Below are 8,328 nucleotides of genomic sequence, written 5' to 3' on the forward strand. Positions count from 1 at the left end.
TTTGACTGCATATTATTTGCTAATTGTCTAAATGCCTTACTTGTTCCTAATTGTATATTTCTTGCTTGATATAACTGTGTTTGCTACATTATACTCCTGCTGGTGGTTGGGAGGTTTGAAGGAATTGGAAAGGGAAGTATTAGTTAGACTGAAGTATCTTTAGTCAGATGCCCTTTATGGTTTAGCTTGCTTATAAGCTTTGATATTATCTGGAGGAAGTTCTAGGATTGCCTTTGGCTTTCCTCCATTATTATGTATTATATATGTGGAAGCTGTTACCATGCTGGGGACCTCTAGTTCTCACCCATGCGGATTTTGTGGTTTTCAGATGCAGGACGTGAGGTTTCCCGTTGAGGCATGCTGGAGACTTCTATAATTGCGAAGATCCTTTGTTCTCGGGGCTATGTTTTGGTTTATATGTTTTGCTTAGATACTTTTATCTCCATTAAATAATACAAACTGTGATGACTCCTCTTAGGGGAGATTTTGGAGAATAGGTTTTATGTATTTGTGTCCCTTTGGGTTTCCTTTGGGGTTTTCCTTATTTTTATCATATGTATATATTGCTATGCTCGGACCGGTTATCTTCGCAGCCGGATTTTGAGTCTTGATATTCCTGTTTTTGACACTCCTTTGTATATATATAATCTCGCGTTGGTTTATCCTTACTCGTTACGTTATCGATCGGAGTGTTGCATTTTTGAGTTGCGGTTTTTGTTTACCCCTTTTTCTACAAAGGCTCCTAGTTATAATCAATCATTCATACTACTATACATACTAGATTTTTATTTTAGAGGTCGTAATACCTTGCCATCTCTGAATTATGACTTAAGCATAAGACTCTGTATGGTAGGGTGTTACATTATGGTATCAGAGCAGTTCGTTCCTGTAGAGCCTGAGGGATGGACTGACTATGCTTCTGTGCATTCTCTGTGTGTGTGTTATGTGCTATTAGTATATCTGCTTGATATATTTGGCATAAACGTTCATGAGCATGCATTTGGGACTTTGAAGTACTAGACTTCCGATATTGAGACTGATCAACTTAATATCGATTGTTTGGTATGTATAGGAACCAGATGGCGCCTCGTGGACGCGGTAGAGGTAGTGCGAGAGGTCGTACGAATACTCGTGCATCGGAGAATAACCCTAATGACCCGGTGAACTTTATGACTGCGTTGGAGAACATGGCTGCTGCTATGCAAGCCACTGCTGAGGCTCTTGGTCAACAGATGAACAACCATTGTAATGATGGAGGTGGAGTTCATGGCCCGATGACACTGGCAAACTTTTTGAAGGTCAATCCACCTAAGTTCAAGGGAACTACTAGCCCGACTGAGGCTGATACATGGTTTCAGGCTATAGAGCGAGCGCTGCAAGCGCAAGTGGTGCCTGAAGGACAGCGTGTCGAATTTGCTACCTATATGCTTGTCGGTGAAGCGTCGCATTAGTGGCAAGGTATTCGACGTCTTCTGTAGCAGGGTGATGACTATATCACTTGGAATGTTTTCCAAGAAGAGTTCTATAAGAAGTACTTTCTGACTTCTGCTAGGACGGCCAAGGAACTTGAATTGTTACAGTTGAAGCAGGGTACTATGTCCATATCAGAGTATACTGACAAGTTTGAGGAGCTGTTCAGGTTCTCTCATATGTGCCAAGGGACTCCGGTGGAATATGAAGAATGGAAGTGTGTTAAATATGAAGGAGGACTCCGGAGCGACATTTTCAGTTCAGTGGGACCAATGGAGATTAGGACTTTCTCCGAGTTGGTAAACAAGTGTAGGGTTGCTGAAGAGTGTGTGAAGAGGGCAACCGCTGAGAAAGGGAGTCAAAAAGGATCATTCCCACAGAACCGAGGGAAGAGCTTTGCACCTAGAGGTCTGTCTTTCAAGAGGGGAAGCTCTTTTAGGAGGCCCAACAACAACAACAACTCCCAAGGGAAGAAGTTTGGGAAGCAGCCTCAGAATGATCAAGCTTGTACTAGGTGTGGAAGTCACCATCTGGGAATACCATGCAAGGCCGGATGGGGTTTGTGCTACACTTGTGGAAAGGCGGGACATAAAGCCGCAAATTGTCCTGAGAAGCAGAAACAAGGTGCTGGAAAAGCACAACAGACTGGTCGGGTGTTCACCACTTCAGCTGTAGGAGCTGAGGGATCTGAGACACTTATTCGAGGTAACTGTGAAATGGCGGGTCAAACTTTAAATGCTTTATTTGATTCGGGAGCATCACATTCATTCATTGCATTTGAGAAAGCCCATGAGTTAGGACTGAAGATTGTAACTTTAGGTTATGATCTAAGAGTGTACAATGCTACCCATGAAGCCATGGTAACTAGGCTAGGATTCCCGGAAGTTTCCTTTAGGTTCAAGCAGCGTGATTTTGTTCATATTTAGTCTGCTTACGATGATTGGTCTTGATCTTATCTTGGGATTGGACTGGTTATCTAAGAACCATGTTCTGCTAGATTGTTCCACAAAGTCGGTGTACTTTATGCCGGAAGATACAGAAGGGCCGGTCGTGGTGAATAATTATTACTTGAATTGGATGATGGTGAACTGTTCCGGAACCGAATGTCAGGGTATCATGTTGTTAACCGCGGGCGTTTCGAGTGATGATCAAAGGTTGGAACAGATTCCGGTTGTGTGTGAGTTTCCGGAAGTGTTTCCCGATGATATTGATGAGTTTGCTATTGAATTGGTGCCCGGGGCGGGACCAATCTCAAGTGCTCCTTATAGGATGTCACCGTTAGAGATGAACGAGTTAAAGTCTCAGTTAGAGGATTTGTTGGGAAAGAATTTTATACGACCAAGTGTCTCTCCGTGGGGTGCTCCAGTGTTACTGGTGAAGAAGAAGGATGGGAGTATGCGGCTCTGTGTGGATTACAGGCAGCTGAACAAGGTTACAATAAAGAATAAGTACCCATTGCCGAGAATTGATGATCTCATGGATCAGTTACAAGGAGCTGGAGTTTTCTCCAAGATCGATTTGCGATCCGGTTATCACCAGATAAGGGTGAGAGGTGAGGATATCCCTAAGAACGCTTTCAGGACTCGTTATGGTCATTACGAGTACACTGTAATGTCTTTCGGGTTGACGAATGCTCCTGCGGTATTCATGGATTACATGAATAGAGTTTTCCGTCCGTTTCTGGATAAATTCGTTGTTATCTTCATTGATGACATACTGATTTATTCCAAGACTGAAGAAGAGCATGCGGAACACTTGAGGACCGTGTTGCAGATTCTAAAGGAGAAGAAACTCTATGCAAAACTGTCTAAGTGCGAGTTTTGGAAGAGTGAGGTGAAGTTTTTGGGCCATGTGGTGAGTAAGAAGGGAATAGCCGTAGATCCAACTAAGGTGGAGGCTGTGATGGATTGGAAGCAACCAACCATCGTGACGGAGATAAGGAGTTTTCTGGGTTTAGCTGGCTATTACCGAAGGTTTATCAAGGGCTTTTCACAGATAGCTTTGCCAATGACAAAGTTAACCCGCAAAGACACTCCATTTGTTTGGACTCCTGAGTGCGAGGAGAGCTTTCAGACATTAAAGAAAAAGTTGACCACTGCACCTGTGTTAGTGTTACCCGAGCCGAATGAGCCATTTGAGGTGTATTGTGATGCCTCATTGAAGGGTCTAGGGTGCGTGCTGATGCAGCATCATAATGTGGTGGCGTATGCCTCACGACAGTTGAGACCTCATGAAGTTAGTTACCCTACGCACGATTTGGAACTCGCTGCAATTGTGTTTGCCTTGAAGGTGTGGAGGCATTACCTCTATGGGGTTAAGTTCCAAGTTTTCTCTGATCATAAGAGCTTGAAGTACCTCTTTGATCAGAAAGAGCTTAATATGAGGCAGAGAAGGTGGATGGAATTGTTGAAGGACTACGACTTTGAGTTGCATTACCATCCGGAAAAGGCGAACGTAGTGGCGGATGCGTTAAATCAGAAGTCGTTATATGCGGCTTGGATGATGCTTCAAGAGGAGAAGTTGCTCAAAGGATTCGAGAGTCTAAAAATTGGTGCTCGAGAAGTATCTGGAACCTTGTGTTTGAGCCGATTAGAGATCTCAAGTGATTTTAAGTCCGAACTCCTAAAGGTTCATCAAAATGATGAAGCGTTATGGAAGGTGTTACCGGCTATTGAGCAAGGAAAACAATGGAGAGTGTCAGAAGAAAAGGATGGGTTATGGAGATTCAAGGGTAGGATCATTGTGCCGGATGTTGGCACTTTGAGGCAAGATATTTTAAAGGAGGCACACAAAAGCGGATTCTCCATTCACCCGGGAAGTACTAAGATGTACCATGATTTAAAGGCAATGTTCTGGTGGCCAGGTATGAAGAATGATGTGGCGGAATATGTTTCAAAGTGCTTAACTTGTCAAAAGGTAAAGATTGAACATCAAAGAGCTTCCGGGATGTTGCAACCTTTAGAGATTCCATAATGGAAGTGGGAAAGTATTGCAATGGATTTTGTGTCGGGATTGCCAAGGACTAGGGCTGGTTTTGATGCTATTTGGGTGATTGTGGACCGACTGACAAAGTCAGCTCACTTTTTACCCCATTCGGATGACTTACACCCTTGAGGAGCTAGCACGGTTATACATAAAGGAGATTGTGAGACTTCATGGTGTACCTGCTACTATAATCTCTGATAGAGATCCTCGTTTCACTTCAAGGTTTTAGGGTGCATTTCAGAAAGCTTTTGGAACCCGATTAAGCTTGAGCACGGCTTACCATCCTCAAACAGATGGTCAATCTGAGAGAACGATCCAAACACTAGAGGATATGTTGAGAGCTTGTGTTTTGGACCAACCGGCGAGTTGGGATCGGTATATGCCATTAGTGGAGTTTGCATACAATAATAGTTATCATGCGAGCATCGGAATGGCTCCGTATGAGGCCTTGTATGGGAGGAAATGTCAATCTCCGCTATGTTGGTATGAAACTGGAGAGAAAAGCTTGTTAGGGCCGGAAATGATAGTTGAGACTACTGAACAAGTCAAGAAAATCCGTGATAAGATACTTACGGCGCAGAGTCGTCAAAAGAGTTACGCCGATCAGAGGCGGAAGCCCTTAGAATTTGAGGAAGGAGATCATGTTTTCCTTAAGGTTACTCCGACTATAGGGGTAGGTAGGGCGATTAAGGCAAAGAAGTTGAATCCTAGATACATTGGTCCATTTCAGATCCGAGAGAGGATTGGACCGGTGGCGTATCGGATGGCTCTACCACCTCATCTTTCGAATCTGCACGACGTGTTTCACGTGTCCCAGCTTCGGAAGTACACTCCTTATGCTAGCCATGTGTTAGAACCTGAGTCGGTTCAGTTAAGGGAAGATTTGACGCTTCTAGTGGCTCCGGTCAGAATGGATGATACTAGTATCAAACGGTTGCGTGGAAAAGATGTTTCATTAGTCAAAGTGGCTTGGAGTCGAGGCGGTGTTGAGGAACACACTTGGGAACTTGAGTCGGAGATGCGAACGGATTATCCGCATTTATTCTCAGGTAATTGCATTTGAATTTTGTGGGAAAAATTCCCAATTAGGTGGGTAGAATGTAAAACCCGGTTAATTAACGGCTAATTAACCCATAAATGACAATTTATTCTAGAAAGCCTAAAATGTGATTTTTATGGCTAAATATGATAGAGGAAATTGAGATGAGAATTTTGGTACCAATTTTATAGAAATCGGACCAAGATTGGACCGAACGGGCCAAACCGGGCTAACCGGACCCAAAGTGGGCCCTTGGCCCAACATAACTAAACCAAAACTCTAGTTTTCAGCATTCTCTCTCCTCACTAAACACACTCACATGCTGAAAATGGAGGCTATGGAGGGAAGAACACTCTCTCAAGTTCTTTCTCTCACTTGATCTTCAAACCACCATAACTTTTGATCTAGAGCTCCGATTGCCGCTCCGTTTGCGGCCACGCGTTCACCGCGGAGAGCTCTACAAAACCCATAAAATCAATCTTGAGGTAAGCCACGTGTTTCTGTTCGAAATCCAAGCCCTTATTTTTGAGTTTCATGGGTGAAATGTTGAGATTTTGGGTTCTTTGATGTTATAGGACCCAACTCTCTTGAAGGAGAAGGTTAATCTTGTCTCCTTGGACCCTGGGTGTGGTAAGATTCTCAACCCTAGTGTAATTTGTTGTTCTATGATGTTTGGGTATTGAGATGTTGTGTATGGATATGATGATTGTGGCTTAGGTTATGTATATGTGAATATTGGAGCTTGATTGGTGATTTTGAAAAGCTTGGAAAGGGTTTGGTGGTGAAAAATCTATTCTTGGAGGTGTTGAGGCCTTGAGAGCTTGTGGATAAGTGATTTGGAAGTGCTCCGGTGGAGCTTGGGAAAATCGGCTAAGGTATGGTTTCGGTTTCCCGTATCTAATATGTAATGTGGTAGGAAATACTTAGGCTAGAGGCCCTAAGATAGGCATTGGATGGTTGATGTTGTTGAATGATTGAGATATATGATGTGGTCATATATGTGATGATGATTAATGATGCCTTGATGGTATGATGTATGAGAAATATGCATGTTGTGATATATGCTTAATGATTGGTTATGGTTGAATTGTGGGTTGAACCATGTTGATGGTGAGTATGATATTGATTGTGTACAATGATGATTTATTGGAATTGGTGTTGTTGAGAATTGGCATGAGTAAGAGTATATGATATGTCAACATATTTGAGTTTGAGCCACTTGGGTGAAGTGGGTTAGAATGATGAGATAGTGATTTTGTAATTTGTGGTAAAGTGTCAATGTGTGAGTTGAGGAGGCTTGATGTTGAAATTGATATACTTTGATTGATTTCAAAGGAAAGGGATGAAAATGGCATGTTTTGATTGATTTTGAAAAGAGTTGGAAATGACTTGTTTGAAAATGGCACTTTGTGGTTTTTATGAAAAACATAGTTTTTGGGCATACTTTGATGGGACATAACTTGGACTACGGATCTCTGTTTTGTGTGAAATCTGTTTAGAAATGAAATTGGATCCGGGATGTCCATGCCGTTCGAAGAACGGGTGAAAAACGATTTAAAATGAGAAAGTTATGTCCGTTGGAAGATTGGGGTTTAAATCTGTGAATTCTGCAGCTTTTAACTTAGAAAATTTTTAGCAGAATGACCCCTTGCGCGTGGGCGCACCTGGCGCGTACGCGCCGTTCTTCCAGAAAATACCATCCACGCGTGCGCGTGATGTGCGCGGGCGCGCCGATGGTGCTGCACCCAATGCCCATCCATTTTCCAGAGAATTATGCCAGAACTGTGCTAGTATTGTGCCTGGGGCACGAAAACACCCACGCGTACGCGTGGTTGACACGTGCGCGTCGATTGGCAAATGTTTAATCCATGCGTTAGTGTGCATGATGCTTGCGCGTCAATGAAGTTTTTGAGGCCATCCACGCGTGCGCGTGGAGTGCGCGTACGCGTGGACCTGTTTTCATCCCAAAATTGATTTTTGAGTTTTAAAAGCCAAATTTCATACTTCTAAGCCTCCGATCTCACCACTTATATCTTAAATCATTATGATATGCCTAGCTGTGAGAGAAGAAGCTAGTGGATGTGGTAACTTGCGAGCGAAGCAAGGGAAAATGAATGATCATTGAGTATCAAGCATGATTATGTGAGATGCGGAGGATGGTGGTGGAAGTGCTTGTTATGCCATGGGCCGAAAGGCCATATTTGTTAATGAGGTGGCTGGTTATGGATTTAACCGTGATGCCAATGGGCTGGTTATGGATTTAACCGTGAGCCGGATGGCTAGAGTGTTGCCGTGTTACAGCGGAGCCATGATTATGGCCAAGTATAAATGCATATATGCTGTTGAATGAATTGTGAATGTTGCACTTCCACTATTGGAGATGAGAGTTTCCCTGGGAGGAAGCAGTGGCTAGCCACCACGTGCTCCAGGTTGAGACTCGAAGCTCTTTTGACCCTATGTCATAAGTGTGGCCGGGCACTGTGAAAGACCCGGATGAGCTCGCCCCCGTAAATATTCACCAGTGAAGGTGATGGATATAGATCATGATTATGATCAAGTTTATGATGAGTATAACTCGAGTTGGGGATGCGTGACAGAGGGACAATCCAATGGTTAGCTACCAGGACTTGTCGGGTTGGCTCTATAACCGACAGATGATATCATCAGCCACTAGGGACAGGCATTCATCATATGCATACTATATGAATTGTTTGAGATTGCCTATTTGACTGCATATTATTTGCTAATTGTCTAAATGCCTTACTTGTTCCTAATTGTATATTTCTTGCTTGATATAACTGTGTTTGCTACATTATACTCCTGCTGGTGGTTGG

This window comes from Arachis hypogaea, chromosome 9, assembly GCF_003086295.3.
Source record: "Arachis hypogaea cultivar Tifrunner chromosome 9, arahy.Tifrunner.gnm2.J5K5, whole genome shotgun sequence".
Taxonomy (NCBI): domain Eukaryota; kingdom Viridiplantae; phylum Streptophyta; class Magnoliopsida; order Fabales; family Fabaceae; genus Arachis; species Arachis hypogaea.